General features: G+C 41.1%; 1 pseudogene; it reads left to right on the forward strand.

The window, feature by feature from the left end:
• Positions 1-14,000, forward strand: part of LOC125167489 (S-formylglutathione hydrolase-like) — a 50,551-nt pseudogene extending 36,551 nt beyond the window's left edge.
• The last annotated feature ends 6,537 nt before the right edge of the window (positions 14,001-20,537 follow it).

Below are 20,537 nucleotides of genomic sequence, written 5' to 3' on the forward strand. Positions count from 1 at the left end.
CATAATTTCATAGAATTTTCACATGCCATGACATATTATTCTTCTCTTGAATTTTTTCAACTATGTAAAAATGTGGAACCCATTCTTGGTTCCTGGGCCTTCCAAAAGCGGGCAATGGAATGCATTTCACCCACAGGCCATAGTTTGCCCACTCATGGTAGCCTATTGCAATTCCATTGCCATATTTACCTGTGTGGTCTTGGAACATGCAGGCGTGCCAGTCATAGTAAATGCAAACTTCACAGGGCAACCTCCGTCTCCAGGTCACATTTGGAGTTGAAACACACCCATAGATAGTAGAACTGAAGCACAAGAGAGCGGAGGATGCATGTCTGTTGGGGCCATCTTCCCCACAGGTTGCTGAGATTCTGTGGGCAGGTTGGGGGAATCCTTGAATTTCTAACTCAGACTTTCTTCATGTGCCTCTGCACTGGTTGTCCCAGGCTGGGGTCTGGTGACTGCAGTCAGGCCAATGGATGGAATAGCTGGGCTCAGAAGACAGAAAAACATGCCTGCAAATTAGGCGGTGATGGGAGAGCTGGGTGAAGGGAAGACATGTCAATCTGGCACATTTAGTGCGGCAATGTAAGGTCCAGTCTTGCTTTGGAAAATGTCTACTCAAGTCCTTTGCCCTATTTTTTTTTTTTTTAAGAGAGAAAGAGAGCATGTGAGTGGAGGAGAGGGGCAAAGGGAGACAGAATCTAAGTAGGCTCCAAGCTCAGTGTAGAGCCTGAGACAGGGCTTGACCCCACAACTCTGGGATCATGACCTGAGCTGAAATCAAGAGTCGCACGCTCAACCCACTGAACCACCCAGACACCCTCTTTGCCTCACTTTTAAATCAGCTTATTTGTTTTGATGCTATGGAGTTGTAGGATGTCCTTATGTATTTTGGATACTAATTCCTTCTCATGTTTGAAAATATTTTCTCCCTTCTGTAGTTTGCCTTTTCACTCTATAGATTGCTTTCTGCTGTGTCGAAGCTTTTTAGTTTTATGGAGTCCTGCTTGTCTAATTTGGGATTTATTTCTTGTGCATTTATTTCCTGTGTCAAATCTGAGAAACCATTGCCAAGTCCAAGGTCATGGAGCTTCTCCTCCATGTGTTCCTCTAGGAGTTTTATACTCTTGGGTCTTATGTTCAGATCCATGATCCGATATATTTTTGTCCATTAATGTTAATAAGTATTCATGGAAATATACATAGTACTTGCATTATCTCATTGATCATACTCATAATCATGTTTCCTGTGAGAAGAAGCAAAACCAAAAGGGATACAACGTTCCATTTCGAATTGCTCAACTAATCAATGGTAGATGTTGGGACCCGCCCCCGGATCATTTGACTCCAAATGCTATTATCTTTCACCCACCCTACCTGATCCTTTATATGGTACGTTTTGAAAGGAGTTGAAGGGGGCATGAGGAGAGAAGGGAGGGCTAATGGAACACCCAACTCTGCCTTCTTCTCCTTTTTTAAATATTTATTTATTTATTTTGAGAGAGAGAAAGAGAGAGTGAGCCCAGAGGAGGGACAGAGAGAGAGGGAGAGAGAGAGAGAATCCCAAGCAGGCTCGGCATTGTCAGCATGGAGCCTGAGGTGGGGCTCAGTCCCATGACCCTAGGATCATGACCTGAGCTGAATCAAGAATCAGATGCTTACCTGGCTGAGCCACCTAGGTGCCCCGAGTCTGACTTCTGAACAAAACATAGCAGGGATGTACTTGTTCAGTTTCCTAAGGAGAGTGATCAGCTTTCTTGGTCTATTTTTTCCTCCCTGAGTACCCTGCTCCCCACCCTTGTCTCTCTTCCCCATCCCTCTTGCTACCCACCGCCAGCAGTTGCCAGCAATTATTACTACGTCCAGGCTAAGGGACATAAAAGCAAATGATATCTTAGCATATCTGATTTTAAAACCCAACAACCTAAGTATTTGAACTTCAGTCACATGTGGCCAATGCAGATTCTGTTTTTCATCAATTATATTTTCATCAAAGAGGGAAGGACAGAACTAAGGGGACAACACGTTTATTTCAGTGTGTGCTATCGGAACTCCCTGGTTGGCCTTTATCTAGCATGGTGAAATAATAAATGAGGAGCAATCATGAAAAATATCCAGTTTTACGCTTCTATCTAAATCAGGCATGTCCTTTCCAAGACTGTCAGCGAGCATTTCAATGAAGAATCCTCTTCTAGGCTTTGTGACAGGATGGATAGCTTTCTGAACAAATGGCCTGGGTCTCCCCCTATAAGATGGCTAGACTAAGAATGGTATCCTAGAAGCCAAAGCTGCTTGCTGTGTTTTCTCAGAACGTGCAGAATTGGGTGATTTCCTCCCTACCTCCCTCTTTCTGTCTTCAGCCACACCTGGTCCATACAGTCCAATTCCACACCTTTTATCCTCCTTATGAAACATGAAGCACGGGCCCCACTGCTTTCCCGTGACAGTGCCTCGCAGGGTGTTGTCCTGTATGCTATCTCTTGCCACTCCTTATCCAGTTTCAGGTGGGGGTCATCTATATTTATAAGTAGTCTAGATTTTCATGGCAATTCTGAAGACAGAAGGAGGATGGAGGTATATTATGTACCCTGGGGCCAATTTCTCAGATCCCTGTGGACATACTCTCTTTTTCCAGCCCTTCTCTCTTGTCACCTCCTCCCCCTACTTTCTCCGATGCTCCCCTCCGTGCCTCTAATCCTTGGTCCTTCCTTCCCACTTCTGAATCATCTTCCAGGTCTTTTAACCTCTCAACCCTGTGTGACAAGCCATATGTCTCCATCCTGCTTTTACTTCCAAGATCTTCCAGATGCAGGGATCCATTCTCCGTAGAGAGCTGTGCGGGATTTTAATGACAAAAATTTGTTATGTTGTGTTTAGAAGACCAGATTTCTTATCTTTGTCTTATCCATTTACAAACTGTGTGAGATTATGCAAAATACTTTATGTCTTGAAACAAGTTTCCTTTCTGTAGAATGAAACTAACATCTGTTCTGCTATCTGGAGGATCATCAAAATATAAAATCATCATAGCAAATATGTGTGGAGCACCGACCGTGTCCCAGGCACCATGCTGAATGTTTTAGGCATGTGGTCCCACTTATCTTATGATGTTGGAACTATTATCACCCCCGTCTCACAGATTACTAAATTAAGTGTCTGAGCTGCTAAGTAACTTGTCCAAGGTTTTCTAGCAGGTAAGGAGCAGAGCCAAGATTGAAATTTGAGACAGGAACCTCAGTACTCCAAAGGGACCATTACAAGAATCTGTGGTGGCACCTGGCCCAGACAAGGGCTCATACCCATTTGCTCACTGAATGGGGGAACTAGATTACATACTTTTCTTGTAGGATAATGGGAGGTATGGTGTGATTTTCCAAAAAAATCAGGATAACTTGAAATTACTCACTTTACTAGCTTTATTGGTAAGTCACGTTGCTGCCATGTATCTAATACGTCCCGTAGAAGCACGCCCGTCTAGTATGGTGGCTGTGGAAAGAGACCAGGATTTAGGAACTGGCCAAGCAACTTAAACTTTCTAAGCCTCCGTTTTCATCTGTATTTTTTATAATTCTAATTTATAAAAGCATCCATGTTATAGGTTGCTGTAAAGGTTCAATGAGATCATGCCTGCGGAATGTTTAACACGTAGCTTGGCATATACTAATCATTCAGCTCATGTTGTCTGTTAATGGCAACCACAATCATGGTGAAGTAGTAATGAATTGATAACGTATCAGCATGAGAGTTCCTCTGAGTTTTGATTTTGCCCCCGCTCCTCTGTTTGGTGGCTGTGCGATTTTTATGGTCCCTATTGAGTGGTTTGACATTGGCAGAGGTCGAAGGGGGGATTCTGATACACATACAGAACGGGAAGCCAGAGACTTGTATTTAAATCATTTCTGTTACTCACTTGTTTTGTAAGCTTGAGCAAGTTACTTTTTCTAAATTAATCTTACATGTAAAAATAACCATGAAAACACCTGCCCTTCCTCCCCACCCCCTACCTACAGTGTGAGGTTTGGCTGATACAGTGATTGTGACGGTGCTTTATGAACTCTAAGTGCTGTGTAGGTGTTATTTTTTTTCCCCTCCCTTCCATCTGAGAGCAGTGCTTTTCAGCTCCCCTTAAATGACCCAACACTTTGCCCTTGGTTAATAAACACATTTGTGCACGAGCATTTGGCTAATAATGGGAACTACCTTTGCAATACATGTTTTCCCTTCAACAGCAAAGTGGGCCATTGTGAGCTAAACTGTAGCTGTGACATTTACAATAATAAGTTTATAAGAGCAATTGCTACCTTGCCTATTTTGCTAGTATTGCATAATAGAGACGATTTAGGATGATTAGATCTGCAAACTGACAGTTTGAAGGAATGGTCAGAGAGGAGAGTGAAGAGAAATGAGTGCCTGAGATCCTGAATTTGCAATCAGATCGAGAAAGAATAACCTCTGAGAAGAGCTACCATTTATTTCAGGGTGTGCCATATACCAGTCACTTTCTAGGAACCTTCTCTAAGCCTTCTGACAACGTTGTGATTTATGTATGCAATATTGTGATTTATAAGAAATATATTTTTGGTCATTCAAATGATCAAAATATAATATTCCTTATGTATTTGGTTCTTGTCCAGGGTTTCTAGCTTATAGCTCCTAAACCCCTTGAAATTTCCTGTGATAAGGGCAACAAAGTTACCTTTTTTATGTTAATGAGGTGACTTTTGGAAAGGTTGGGGGTTGGGGCTGGTTGCCAGGAGAACCAAGGATGTGACTGGAGGGGTGGAACTTTCAGTTTTACCCCCAGATGGGGCGGTGAGGGTGGGGAATGGGAAAGGGACTGGAGATTGAATCAGCCAATGACCAATGACTTAGTCGTGACTATGTAATGAAGCCCGCATGAAAACCCGAAGGACCAGGTTAGGAGAGCTTCCAGGTTGGTGAACATGGAAGGAGGGGGGTTTGGAGAGAGTGGTGTCCTGGAGAGGGCATGGGAGCTCCGCCCTCTTTCCTCACACCTCACCCTGTGCATCTTTTCATGTGGCTGTTGATTCATATTCTTTATCATATCCTTTAATAAACTGCAAACCTAGGTAAATGGTGTTTCCCTGAGTTCTGTGAGCCACTCTAGCATATGAGTCGAACCTGGGGAAGAGATTGTTGGAACCTCCAATCTGCAGCTGGTAGGTCAGAAGCCCAGGTAAAACCTGGGGCTTGCAACGGGAGTCTGAAGTGGGGTTGGGGGGAGTCTTGTAGGACTGAACCCTTGACCTGTGGGATCTGATGCTATCTCTGGGTAGATGGTGTTAGAATTCAGGTGAATCCTTGGATACCCTGCTGGTGTCCGAGAATTGCTTGGGGTTATATGTGTGGGAACTCCCACCTCCCTTTCCACCATGTTGGATTGGGTAAGAAAACCTAAAAGACGGCATTACCATTCTTGTTTTATGGATGAGGAAACTGAGGCTCAGATGTTTAGGTCATCCGTCTGCCTCCTTTGAATCTTAGTTCTCAGAATATGGACCACCACTTAACTGGTTTCACAAGCCAAAGTGCTCTGAGTTGGCATTGATGTACTCCTTTCTCTTACTTCCCTGATCCAATGTATCATGACAACCTAAATGATTTTAGTTCTTAAGTATCCCCTAGATTCTGTTCACTCTTTCTATTCATGTCATCACTAGCTCTTGTATGAATCACGGCACTGGCCTTCTACCTGGGTACCAGTGTCCTTGCTGTCCTCTGATGTGTTCACGCTTGGGACTGATCATGTCCTACAGCCCCATGCCACTCAGAAGGAGGGCAAACCTCTTAACCGTGGTCACAGGTGCCTCTCCATTGTTCAGACCTCTCCATGGGCCCCTCTTCTCTGCTTCGTACTGTGCACACTCACTCTCCCAGGCTGGACATGGTCCATCCCAGCACTGTGCCCTTGCCTGGGATGCTGGCTCTTCCTCATTTTGCCCTCTTATCCTTCTCATCTCTGCTCCAGCATTCCCCCTAAGGCAAGCTTTCTCTGACCTTTGCAAGAAAGACACATCCTCCTGGTGGACGCCCTCACAGTTCCAGGGAACCTTCCTTCCCAACACTTATAACAGTTGCTATAACTTGGGTAACAGGTATGCTGGTGTCTGTCTCTGCCTCCAAAGTGTAAAGCCAGGAAGGCAGGGCTGGTATCTGAGTTCCTAGAGCCTAGCATGCTAAGGGAGATATTGCTGAGTTTGTGGGTGACTTGGTCAAGGCATCGCAGCTAGGAAGTGACAGACTGGGGATTTAAACTCATTTCTTTCTGACTCTAAAGACTTTGCACTTAATACCATTCACTTTAGGGCAGTGTCATTCTAGCAGTAGGACTGATAAGTATACTTTATACTAAGATCAAACATATTTTGGTTCCATCAGATAAAGTTTGATAAAAATGGATTATTAAGAACAGATTTGATAAGCTGAGCTGCCTGCCCAAGGTTTGGGGATTTTGCATCAAAGAGAAATGTAATGAAAATGGATCAACCTGGGCTGATGGGAGGGGGTGGGGGCTGGAGGGTGAAGGAGAGTGGCTCCTTCTATAGTGCCCTTGACCCTTGCCTTTTCTGCATCCTACGTGGAGCTCCCTACCCTGAGTGCAGTGAGATAATGATGAATGATCTCTGTTGGATTGTGTGTGTTGGCTTATGTATGAGTGAAGCAGTTTCTTTGAATCAATGAAGTTGCGCAATTGAGGAATTGGTAGAAAATTTCCAAGTATGCCATCATACTTTGTCTTAAGCACCACCCCCCTGCCCCAGAAACCACATCATCTTGAACTTACTTTTATTTACTGGTACTGATGGCTACGGGATGGAGGAGAGGGAGAGAGGAGCCAACACTTAGCTCCTGGTTTCAGTTCTGCTACAAATGAGCAAATGGAATTTGATCAATCCCCTTATAACCTCTCTGGGCCTCAGTTTCCTCATCTGAAAAACCAGAGTGAATAAGCAGGCCTGAGTTCCTTTCAAATCGGACACTCCATTCTCTGTCTTCCTACTGTTGAAATACTTAAGGAAACCATTGTTCTCTCACTCTCTCCTTCGGACATTATGACTTCTGTGTTGTCTTTTGGTGTCATCGCCCACCTAAATGACCCCTCACGGAAATGAAATCTTTAATCATTTCCACCGGGTAAGTGCAAAGGCTGAAGGGAAGCACTAGCTGTCAATAGCTCTGCGGATGGCAAATTAATTCAGGGAGATAGGATCCATGCAAACACGTGCTTAGACAGCCATAATTTGCCTTTCATTTTCCTTTGCAACTTAGAAGAAAGTGAATAATTTCCAATGAGCCTCTCATTTGAACATATTGAAAAAACATGTCATTAGCAAAAGGAGCATTTAGTTGCTTGATTACCATATTTCTCCAAGTATGAGGGACAGTCATTTTTTCAGCTGGAGATAATTAGCTGAGCAGAAAGATGCAAAATCTCGGGGGCAGCAAAATCCTTGTATGTCTTCTATGGGTGTGGAGACAGCAAAGTGAAAAAAGGGAGAGCTTGAGGCCATTAAACACCTAGGGATGTGGTCAGCCGTATCTCCTATGGATAGCCAGATAGAAGTCTCTAAAACTGTGGATGGAAATATGTTTATAGGGTCTCATTAACCCAAGAAAAGTGCAAAACAGAAAGGACTAAAAACAATGTAAATTTTTAAAATTCAGTGTTTGATTTGCTTATCTGCTTCTGATGCTTTCTTGTCATCACAGTTACATTTTCCTTCTTCCTGTCTATGGCCACCTGGCTTATGAGCTACAAGGGTGACCTGGGCAAGTTGCTTCAATTCTCTATATTTTGAGTTTATACACTTTGGGGAAATAATCCTGGATTTTCATATCTGAGATAATATTGTTCAGATCTAAGATCATTGGTTACATACGGGCTTTGGAAAACTCACCACCCACCATGGCTGAGGGCAACTGTTTCTTGGGGTTTGCCTGGTACCAACAGGGTGGACTGGAGAGCAGTGTCAGAGGAGGGGATGTTAGGATTTTCATAGATTCTTTTTTTTTCTCCAGAAAGAAAACATTGCACTTGTATTTGAAGACACCTCTCTGGACAGGCATATGGAAATCCTAAGGTTGTCAGAGCTTTGTGCTTATTCTAGAGTAGCGCTTTAAGATTTTGGGCAGTGCCATGGTTTTCCATTACAGATTTTAGGCAACAGGCTGGTCATGGCATCCCTAACATGCAAGAATCTTGTCAATGACGGGGCATGGAAGACTGGGATCACATCTTCTTTCCCTTCAGGCTGGGCAGTCCCAGGAGGGCAATGTGAAAAATTTAATTGGAACATATATCAGTGGTAATAAGGAATCAATCTCTTAAAGGTTTCCTAGGAGAGTCCCTGACGATTTATAAAAGAAACAGCATTGATTAAATGACTCTGATGCGTCCTTCTCCATGGAGACAACTCAGGTCAGTAGGCTACTTAGGACCTCATGTTCCCCTTTGCCAATAACCCCCACTCATAGAATTTATTTAGGGAGTAGCTCATGCTATTTAACTCAATATTTTGATTAGCAGGGCTAGCATTCATGGAATATCAATATAAATTGCACTATCATACCAGACTTCATTTAACAATTATCTGCTCTAATTCAATTTTTCTTTAAGAACAGAATTTTTTTTTATAACTAAGTTTATCATTAGGACCGTGAACATTTTACAGTGCTGGAAAAACCTATTTGAATTTCTTTTCATTTAAAACCTGTAGCCTTTTATATAAGCCAATGTTCATAAATATTGTACTTTCCCACTCTAGAAAAATTGGTGTTTAGAGCAAAGTATGAACAAAAAGCCATCTGTTACCCCAACTCCAAAGATTAAACAATACTGTTAATCTCTTAGTCTAATTCTGGTCCTTTTTGCTGCACCTGTATTTCATATAGTTTCATCACATGTCACAAAAATTGTATATATATTACATAAAAAAATTTTTTTAATGTTCATTTATTTTTGAGAGAGAGAGACACACACAGAGTGCAAGCTGTGGAGGGCAGAGAGAGAGGGAGACACAGAGTCGGAAGCTGGCTCCAGGCTCTGAGCTGACAGCAGAGAGCCTGATGCCATATCATGGCATGAACCATGAGATCATGACCTAAGCCAAAGTCAGATGCTTAACTGACTGAGCCACCCAGGTGTCCCTATATTACATTAAAATAACACATTTGATTATTATAAATGAAATACATGTTTCATATGTACAAATAGAACACATAAAAAAACATAAAAAGGAAAACTAAGGTCACTTAGAATCTTCCCAGATAATCACCATTAAAATTTTGGTGTATTTTCTCAGAATATTCTTTTCTAGGCCTTTTCTCTTTTTTCTTCCCATTAAATTCTTCAAAAATACAGAAAAGACAGAGACTAAGATAACCGACACCCATGTATCCAACATCAAAGTATCAAAAATATGAATATTTTTCTACATATTGTTCAGATTCTTTTATTTATTTATTTTTTGTTATCCAGTGTCCCTCTTCTTCCCCCCCCCCCTTTTTTTTGGCAAAATGGAACATTACAGATACAGCTGATGCTCCCTGTGCTCATTTTTATCTTTTCAAGATTTATCCATATTGAAATGTGAAACTCTAGTCTATTTAATTTCACTGCTGACTAAGATTCTACCAAATGGACATATCTACACTATTGCCATATGCGTTCCCATGTAGGTCTCTTGAAAAGCATCTCTTAACATGTGTGGCATTGCTAATATGTGGGGCAGGCTTGTGTCCAACTTTACCAGACATTGACAAATTGTTTAAAGTGGTCGTAATAATTTGTATTCCCATAAGCGACGTTGGACAGCTCGTTTTGTTTTTGGCTTCACTTGGTATTGCTAAGCTTTAAAGTGTTTGCTAATCTTAAGAGCGTAAAATGGCTTCTTTTTCATTGTATGTTGCCTATACCTTATTATTGGTGATACATGTGACTTTTATTTGTAAGTCACAACTGGTGTGGATTTGCTTTTCAGTTCAACTCATTTATTGAGTACTCATCAAGTTCAGGATTTTCTGAGGTTGCTAAGCAGGGCTGCTGCCAAGCCTGGCCACTCGGATCTACCTTCTCCAGCCCTCCACCGCCATCAGTATTGCTGTCTTCTGGTTCTAGAGTTCTCCTTCTTCCCCTTCTCCTCTCTGGGAAGGTTCTGGCTATAGAAATCAGCTGCAGTAACAGGAAGGATTCTATTAAAGCAACTCTCATCATCTTCTTACCTACTAATCATGCTGACCATAAAATATACTTAAATTAATTATACATGTTATACATGAAACCAGAGCATATACATGCAATACCAGAGCATATGGAAAGTGCATATCCTCTTACAATCTTGTCCCCCTTATCCAATAAATAACCACTTGTAGATAACCTGTGCTTTTTCCTTCCTATTTGTGTTTATGCACCAATACAATGAATGTTATTGAACATGTCTCTTGGGTTCATAAAAATTTTTTAACTTAATATGATCTGTCTCCATCTGTGCAGTATTCTATAGTATGGAAGCACCATAACTAACCAAATTCTGCTAATTATGGGCTAAATTTAGGCTGCTTCCAGTTTTCCATTTGTAAACAATGTTGGGGAAAACATTCCTGCAAATGTCTTTGGACATCTTTGGACATTTGCCTCAGGAGAAAATTTCTAGAAGTGCTATTTACATACCAATTTTTTGAGTTCCTGATAAATTGGTGACTTCTCGGTAGGTTTTGGACGTAGTACGTCGATTCTGTGAACTTTATGTTTTGTGTAAAATGGTGGAAGTAATAGTAACTGCCTGATAGGGTAGTTGTTTTTTTTTTTTTTAAGTTTACTTATTTATTTTGAGAGAGAGAGAGAGAGTGAGAATGTGCACATGCAACCAGGGGAGAGGCAGTGAGAGAGAGAAAGGGATAGAGAGAATCCCAAGCAGGCTGTGTACTGTCATCACAGAGCCCAACTTGGGGCTTGATGCCATAAACAGTGAAATCATGACCTGAGCCAAAATCAAGAATTGCCCACTTAACCAACTGAGCCACCCAGGAGCCCCAATGATAAGGTAGTTTTGAGGACTGAATGAGATAATGTATATAAAGTTTGTACACAGAGTTTGGACCATAGTAGAGGTTCAATCAATGTCTGTTTTTCACCTCGTTCTCAGCAAAAAGGAAGTATCAAAAACGGAAATGAAACACATTTCCACTCATATCAGATTTTGGTCTAGAGCTGGAATTGTTCTCCAATATCTCTAACAGATTCCTATGGAAAGAAAGATATATTGTCCATTCAGAATGTAAAAAGAAGGGTAATAGAGGGAAAAATTCTTCAGTCATCTTTGTGAAAAGCCATCATGTGGACTGTATTTCTCAAATGGTAAAGTGAGGCAGAAAGGCAGCTCTTGATAATTCTTGCTTTCTTGCCATCAGTTTCCCACTGCTTTTATTCTCTTGTCTGGGAATAATTGTAATGATTGTAACAATTATAAAAAATAACAAAAACAGTTATTCCAGAATTCCAGAATTTCTGGAATGCATTGACTCTAGTAAGGAGGAAACAGATGGTTAATTTTTCCCTTTATCCTTCAAAGTTGCTCTGGGGTTCATTCTTATCCATCCTTTAGATAAAGAATTTGGCATCCTATGTATTTTTTTAAAGAACTTTAGGGTTTAAGGAATCCTATCCCATTTAATTTCAAAATTTTAAAATCTCATCCAATTTAAAACCTATTCTTCCTTGCATATTTTAATGTTTAGAAAAATCAATGAGAAATGCTAAAATTCAATGGATAATTTTAAGTGGCATCATAAAAACTATGTAAATATTCCAAAAGAAGTCAGAAAAAAGGAACAGGGACAAAAAGCTGAGAGGACAAACAGAAAACCAACAAAATTGCAAAGCAAATAATGAAATGATGGACCTAAATCCAATCACATCATTCAGTCACCAGTAAGTCAATATTTAATAACATTAAATGTTAATAAGCTACATACTCCAATTAATATGTAAAGATTGCTACTTGGTTAAAAAAAAACAACAAAGCTCAAAGACCCAATTATAGGCTGTCTATAAGAGATTCACTTCAAATATAAAACTATAGATAGATTTAAATAAATATACTTTAAAAATATACTATGTAAACAAAATGATAGAAGTAGCTGGAGTAGCTATATTAATATTGGATAATATGTGTTATAAGTCAAAAAGAAAAAGAAGGATCTTTCCTGATAATAAAAGAATCAATTCACCAGGAAGCACAAACATTAAAAAAATATGTAAGTACCTAATAACAGAGCTTTAATCTACATGAAGCAAAATAAGTAGTAATAGATAATCCACAATTTTTATTGGTAATTTGAATACCCATCTCTCAAGCAATTGATAGATCAACTAGACAAAATTTAGCCAAGCTAATTTATAGAAGACTATACCCAACAACCACAGAATACACATATTTTTCAAGTGTATATTGTATTCACCAGCATATGGTAAATCACAGTCTGGGTCATTAAAAAAAATTCAACAGTTTAAATCAAATTGAAACCACACACAGTATGTTCCCTGACCACAATAAAATTAAAATAGAAATCAGCAATAAGATATGTAGGAAAGTTTCGACTATTTGGAGATTAGACATAATCCACAGAGCAAAGAGAAAAATCACAGGAGAAAATAGAAAACATTGTATATGAATAGCAATAAAAATAAAACATATCAATATTTGTAGAATACAGCTGTAGGAGTGCTTAGAGGGAAAGTTATAGCTCTATATGCTAATATCAGGAAAAGGGAAGGATCTCAACTCAATGGCCTGAAGAATATAGGGGAAACAAAAAAAGGCAAAGAAAACCCAAAGGAAATAGTATAAAGGAAATTATAAAGATAAAAGTGCAGAGATTGGATAAATGAAAACAGAAAAGAGAGAAAACTAACAAAACAAAAGCTGGCTCTTTGAGAAGATTGTAATTAATAAACCACTAGCTACTCTGATCATGAAAAAAAGAGGAGAAAACACTAGTTCTCAATATCAGAAGCGAAAGAGGGATTATCACTACAGATCCTATAGACATGAGGAAGATTAGAAAATATCAGGAACAACTTTAGAAGTTGAGGCCCTGCCTTTCCACTCTGGCTGCTGCTCATAAACCGATTTCCAGCAACAGGTGCTTTGGAGGATTGCAGAAAGTTTTTGAACATGACAGTGTTGAACTGAACTGCAAAATGAAATTTGCTATCTACTTACCACCAAAGGCAGAAACTGGAAAATGCCTTGCACTGTATTGGCTGTCTGGTTTCACTGGCACAGAACAAAATGTTATATCAAACTCTGGTTCTCATCAAGCTGCCTCAGAATATAGCCTTGTAATCACTCCAGATACCAGCCCTCATGGCTGCAATATTAAAGGAGGAGATGAGAACTGGGACTTTGGCACAGGTGCAGGGTTTTATGTGGATGCCATAAAGATCCTTGGAAAACTAACTACAGAATGTACTCTTATGTAACTGAAGAGCTTCTCCAACTCATAAATGCCCATTTTCCGGTGGACCTCCAAAGGATGCCTATTTTTGGCCACTCCATGGGAGGCCACAGAGCTTTGATTTGTGCTTTGAAGAATCCTGGAAAATACAAATCTGTATCAGCATTTGCTCCAATTTGTAACCCAGTGCTCTGTCCTTGGGGCAAAAAAAAAAAAAACAAAACCCCTTTAGTGGATATTTGGGAACAGATCAAAGTAAATGGAAAGTTTATGATGCTACCCATCTTGTGAAATCCTATCTGGGTTCTCAGCTGGACATACTAATTGATCAAGGAAAAGATGACCAGTTCCTTTCAGGTGGACAGTTACTACCTGGCAACTTTATAGCTGCCAGTACAGAAAAGAATTTCCCCTGTTTTTAGATTACAAGAGGGTTATGTAGAGTAGATTACAGCTACTACTTCATTGCAACCTTCATTACTGATCACATCAGACATCATGCAAAATACCTGAATGCATGAAAAACTTCAGATAAGAGAATTTGTTCAGGATTATAAAATTGTAATAAACAGTACTGCAGGGAAAGAGGATTTCAAGACATTGGATTTCAGAGTGCTAAAAATACATCATTCCATAGTTGAATCACTTTCTGAGTAAATATATAAAACCAGGAGAAAAAAAAAGAGACTATTATGAACAACTTTAAGGGGACAAATTCAACAGTGTGGATGAAATGAACACTTTTTTTTTTTTTGAAAATACAGCTTATAACAAGTGACACAGGATCTAGCAGAAAAATTGGTAAAAGCTTCTGCTAATCTAAAGATACATTAAGTCAGTGAATATGCAAGCCACAGACTGGGAGATTTATAAATGCATTTTGTGGGGCGCCTGGGTGGCTCAGTCGGTTGGGCGGCCGACTTTGGCTCAGGTCATGATCTCTCGGTCCGTGGGTTCAAGCCCCGCGTCGGGCTCTGTGCTGATGGCTCAGAGCCTGGAGCCTGTTTCGGATTCTGTGTCTCCCTCTTTCTCTGACCCTCCCCCGTTCATGCTCTGTCTCTCTCTGTCTCAAAAATAAATAAATGTTAAAAAAAAATAAAAAAAAATAAAAACTAAATGCATTTTCTGACCAAAGACAAGATTTGAAGGTATATAAAGATTTTTTTACAACCTGACCATAAAAAGATTAAAGAACAGCAGCAACAAAAACAAACATCCGGGAGAAGGAAAGATTTCAGGATACACTTCACAAGGATGATACACAGATGGGAAAAAGTACCCGGCATGATTACTCATCAAGGAAACACAAATTAAACCACAACAAGGTACCCAAAATGGGTGTTTGGGAAGATTAAGCAGTAGTGTTGGTAAGAATGTGGAGTGACCAAAACTCTCCCATATTGCTGGTAGGAATACAAAGTACAATGACTTTGGAAAATTTCTGGAGTTTCCTTATAAAAGTAAACACACACTTACTCTATACATCCAGTAACTTCACTGGTAAGTATTTACTCAAGGTTAAGGAAAATGTATATTTAAAAAAACAAACTTGGTAGGGGTGCCTGGGCGGCTCAGTCGGTTGGGCGTCCGACTTCAGCCGAGGTCATGATCTCACGGCTCGTGGGTTCAAGCCCCACATTAGGCTCTGTACTGACAGCTCAGAGCCTGGAGACTGCTTCAGATTCTGTCTCTCTCTTTCTCTCTCTCTCTCTCTCTCTCTCTCTCTCTCTGTTCATCTCCTGCTTATGCTCTGTCCCTTTCAAAAATAAATAAATGTTAAAAAAATTTTTAAAAACAAACCTGGTAGGAGAACATAATAGCTTTATTTATACAGCCAAAGACTGGACACAGTTCTGATGTCTATAAACATGAGAATGCATAAGCAAATATATTAATTCATTTGTGGAATAGTACCCAGTAATACAAGCAAAAGAACTCTTGACATGTACAGCAATAGGGTTGAATATCAAAAACATTTTGCTGAAATGAAGAGTCATTACTATATAATTTTTTAACTAAATGATTTAATTTACATGGACTTCTAAAATTTGGCAAACCCAATCTATCCTTGGCTTGAAAAAAATCTAAGAGTATATGGGTGGCAATTGCCTGAGGAAGGACATAAAGGGACTTTAGGGGTTATGGTAATGTTCTGTATTTGATAAGAATTTTAGGTTATACATATTATACTTTGTCAAAACTCAGCGAATACATACTTAAGATTTGTAATTTCATCATATGTAAACTTTTTATCAAAAACTGTACTGAATTCCAGTTAATGCATGCTGAGCTGTTTAGGCCATGTATATTGATGTCTGCAACTGACTTTGAAATGCATAAAAACCAATATGGAGTAATGAACGGCTAGAAAGATGGATAGATATGTGATACAGCAAGGATCTAGGTGGTGGGCATACAGGTGTTCTCTAACATTTTTTTCAACCTTTGCTGTGTGTCTGAACACTTTCATAAAAAAATAAAGGCCCCAAACCTCTTCATCCCTCCCCCTCTTTGTGACAGCCTCAGCCTGAGAAATCTGCAGTGGGGAAAGGGGAGGAAGGCAGTGCGTTTGGTGTCTGTCTGTCTGTCCACCTCATATAGCCTCTTAGTAATGGCTTCAGGCTTTTCTAGGGTTGACTAAGAGGAGAGGAGACAGGAGAAACAAGAGGGTCGTACTGAATAGGTCAGTTGCACTTGTCATCCTCTTCTCAGGGGACCTGTTTGTGGGTTCCACAGAGATTTCTCTAGTAGGAATCTCTGGCTGCAGTTTGCTAACTTAGGCAATATCGTCTGGATGGCCACTTCGAACGCCCCTACGATCTACGATCTCTGGTGGCCTCTTCCCACAGAGATTGCCTCACCCCCGGGAGGAAGGTTTTGGGGGCAGTCTCTTTTAATCTCTCTGGCTGGTTCTCTATTGTGGAGTCCATATTTGGCCTTGGGAAAACACACGCGCACCTTTGTCCAGCCTAACTTGAAGTATGGGCCCCTCCCAATTCAGTTATTTCTTCTTTCTGTCCCCTTCCTCCAGTCCAACCTTCTTGCCCTTGGACTTGATTCAGATGTGAATGGCAATCCCTGAGTTCTTCCAACTTCAGGAGCACTTGTCGGTCTCTGAGTGGGTGTGTGAGGTTCCTTTTCACAAGCTCACTTGCCTTAAAATGAGGGGAGAGCGTTTCCCAGCCTATGGGAGCGGTGTGAGGAGAAGGCACATACAGCATATACCCCTTTTAGAGAAGTCCTCCATCTAGCCCCCCAGGGACATTTTAGTCTTTTTAAATAAAGCTTGGGAGTGAATAATAGTCTACACTTGTAAAACTGCCTCTTGACTTTACCCTTTGCAAGTTTTGCCTAGAAGGTCTAGTACCTGACTTTAAACCAGAGGGTTCTTGACAACTGTTGTTTGGTACTTAAGCTTTGGCTCCAATGCAAAACTTGGGGAAGATAGAAAGTTTCCATTATCCTGTAACAACAGCTCATCTGTTTCCCTTCGCTGTCTCCTGTGTAGGAGAATATTTATGAGGTACAGATGTTTGCAGGAAAGGACCCTAATGCGGAAAGGAGTCTCACAGAACTAATCCCACCTCTTTTCCTCACAGAAGAAACTCAGAGATATCAAGCTTTGCCTGGGGAAACACAACTAGGTAACAGGAGAGATTAACTAATTTCTGGTTCACTGCTCAGAAATCGGCTTTCATAGTTTCCCTCTGCCAGGGAGATAAGAATTAAAGGCAGCAATTTTCTTCCCATTTCTGAGCCTGGGCTCCACTGCTCCACATCTTTGGCTGTGAGTGGCTGAGAGCACAGTACCGTCTCTAACGGCCCTGGCGGGACCCCCAGGCCACCTGAAACCCTCTGCACTATGCATCGCTCAAGCTGTTGCCCCTAGAAAAGACAACTGGCCCGAAGGGCGTCTTTTGGCTTTGTGAGTCAGCTGAAAGGAGACCTGGGGCTCTGAACTAGGACCGAAGATAAAGTAGAGGAGTGGAGCCTTGGAATTTCTCTGATTATCTTTTGAATAACTCTGTTTGTGGCTGACCATGAACTCTGTGCCTCCCTTCTATGTTGGAATGCTTTTTATTGTCTGTATTTTAGGATGGGCCCCTTTGCTCCTGGCCTTTCTTCCGGAGGGCAGGGCAGAACTGGTACTTGCTCTCCAGGGGTGGGAGCTGGTGGAGTCAGGTGGTAAGGGAGTGACTGAAGGCCGAGTAGCGATTTAAGCAAAGGCCTTAATGCTTTGGTCTGAACCTTGTGTTAATCTTGCTCACCAGGGCTGTGGTTGTCTTAGGGTCCTCCGTCTAGTGTGGCCTCAGAGGGAAAGAAACTAGATTATTCTCTCCAGCACTCCTTGTGTGTGGACTCTAGGCTAGGAATTTTCAGGTCATGATTTCACTTCAGACTCATGAGAGCCTTGGAACTCTATTTCCCTTTCACAGATGAGAAAGGAGTTAAGTACTTATCCAAGAGTCACACAAGTCAGAGGTAGAGGGGTCAAGTCTTTTTTTTTTTAAAAAATTTTTTTTTTCAATGTTTATTTATTTTTGGGACAGAGAGAGACAGAGCATGAACGGGGGAGGGGCAGAGAGAGAGGGAGACACAGAATCGGAAGCAGGCTCCAGGCTCCGAGCCATCAGCCCAGAGCCCGACGCGGGGCTCGAACTCACAGACCGCGAGATCGTGACCTGGCTGAAGTCGGACGCTTAACCGACTGCGCCACCCAGGCGCCCCGAGGGGTCAAGTCTTTTAAGGAATTCATGAGAACTCCCCACAGGAATCCAGAGACAAAAACTATAGCATTGATCTCATATTAAAGTAATCAAATTGACATTTAATGGAAAGCAATGGATTGCCTCCTGTAACCCCAGGAAGAGCCACTTGACTATAGCTAATCAGTGATATAAATGCCTCTGTCAAAGGAATATGTGATGAGAATTCACAGGCAGCAACGGAACATGGGAATGTGGGAAAGAGAGGAATTAGACTCAGAGGGTATTGAAGAATTCTCCTGGTGCACCCCAACCCTGGCATTGGGGTCGGGGAGTCAGAGAGATGTTGGTCAAAGGGCACAAACTTACAACTCGAAGTTGAATACTTTCTGGAGATCTAATGTACAGCATAGTGATTGTAGTCAACAATATTCTATACTTCAAAGTTGCTAAGCCACTAGATCTTATGTGTTCTCACCCCAAAAAATAAATGATAATTATATGATGCGGTAGAATGGTTAATTAACGCTACAGTGGTAATCATCTTGCAATATATAAATACTCAAATGAACAAGTGGTATGCCTTAAACTTCCACAATGTTTTATGTCAGTTATATCTCAGTTAAAAAATATTATCAGGCAAGCCCAGAACAATGAAAATAAATACATCTCTTTTTCTGGAAAAAAGTATGAATACAAAACCTAGTCTGTTGGTTTATACCACTCTGCCACAGGGAAGGCCACTACATCTTGTTAGAGATATCAGTGTCAAAACTTTAAATTTTGGTGAGGATTGATTTTTTTCTTTTTTTTTAATACATTTTTTAAATGTTTATTTATTATTTAAAAATTTTTTAAATGTTTATTTATTTTTGAGACAGAGAGAGACAGAGCATGAACAGGGGAGGGGCAGAGAGAGAAGGAGACATAGAATCTGAAGCAGGCTCCAGGCTCAGAGCTGTCAGCACAGAACCTGACGTGGGGCTTGAACTCACAGACCGTGAGATCATGACCTGAGCCGAAGTTGGATGCTTAACAGACTGAGACACCCAGGAGCCCCTAATGTTTTTTTTTTATTTTTGAGAGAGTGAGAGACAGAGAGAGACAGAGAGTGAGAGCACAGGGACAGAGAGAGACAGAGACAGAATCTGAAGCAGGCTCCAGGCTCCGAGCTGTCAGCACAGAGCCTGATGCGGGGCTCAAATCCACGAACTGCCAGATCATGACCTGAGCTGAAGTCAGATGCTTTAACTGACTGAGCCACCCAGGTGCCCTGAGAAGAACTGATTTTTTTAAAAATGTTTATTTACTTTTGAGAGAAAGAGAGAGAAAGAAAGAGAGAGAGAGAACTTGAGCACGAGTGGGAGAGGGGCAGAGAGAGAGGGAGACAGAGAATCCCAAGTAGACTCTCTGCTGTCAGTGCAGGGGCTCAAGCTTACAAACTATGAGATCATGACTTGAGCCAAAACCAAGAGTTGGTCGCCTAATTTACTGAGCCACCCAGGTGTCCTGAGAAGAATTAAGATTGTCTTCTTGTAACAGGATTGCTTCAGGTGAGAAAGAAACAGTGTATGGAGTTCTTTTTGAGAGAAGGCATTTCTGGAGCTTCTGAGGGAACTCTGGGGACATTCTCCAATAGATCTCTACTGGACATACTTCTCTGCCAGACAAGGGCATGCGAGAAGGGTATCGCATCCCTTCCAAAGCCATCCCTCTGCTGATGTGATGAGGGGGAGAGGGGTTGGGTGGTGGCAATCTCTTTATCCCTAGCAGTCGCTCAGTCCCAGTTATTACATCCGCACCTGTCAACCACTAGTCAGCCACTTGGTCTTTGTGGATTTCCTCACGGGTATGAATTGTGCGACATGTAAATAGCTGTCTCTTCCTTTCCCTTCCATTGCCAAGACTGTGCTTCTTGCTCCCTATCCTTAATCAACTATCTAGTGTCAACACGTGTTGAAATGACTTGTAATGCAAATGATTGGCAAAGGCTAGTCTGGTGGCTAATGGTGGGGGCTAGGGAAGAGCAGGTGACACAGAGTCCTCATATGCTCTTCCGAAGAAGAGAGCCCTGGGCAGTGTTAGAAGGATGAAAATTATGCTTTGATGTCTCCTTCTGATTTGTGATGTTGATCTCTCTCATTGTCCCCTGACGCCTTCTCATCCTTTTTGGTTCCAACAAAAACTACTTCCTTTTTCTTTACGTAGAAGTTTGCTATTTCTGGGTTGGATGTATCCTAAATCTGGAGATTTTAAAATATTGACTTGAACTTAGAACTTTTCACATGGATATTGTTTAAAGGGTCAAGTGGTTCTATAAGGCTTATGCTAAATCCTCGCATCCTCCTGCCT

The sequence above is a fragment of the Prionailurus viverrinus genome, chromosome B3, assembly GCF_022837055.1.
Source record: "Prionailurus viverrinus isolate Anna chromosome B3, UM_Priviv_1.0, whole genome shotgun sequence".
NCBI lineage: Eukaryota > Metazoa > Chordata > Mammalia > Carnivora > Felidae > Prionailurus > Prionailurus viverrinus.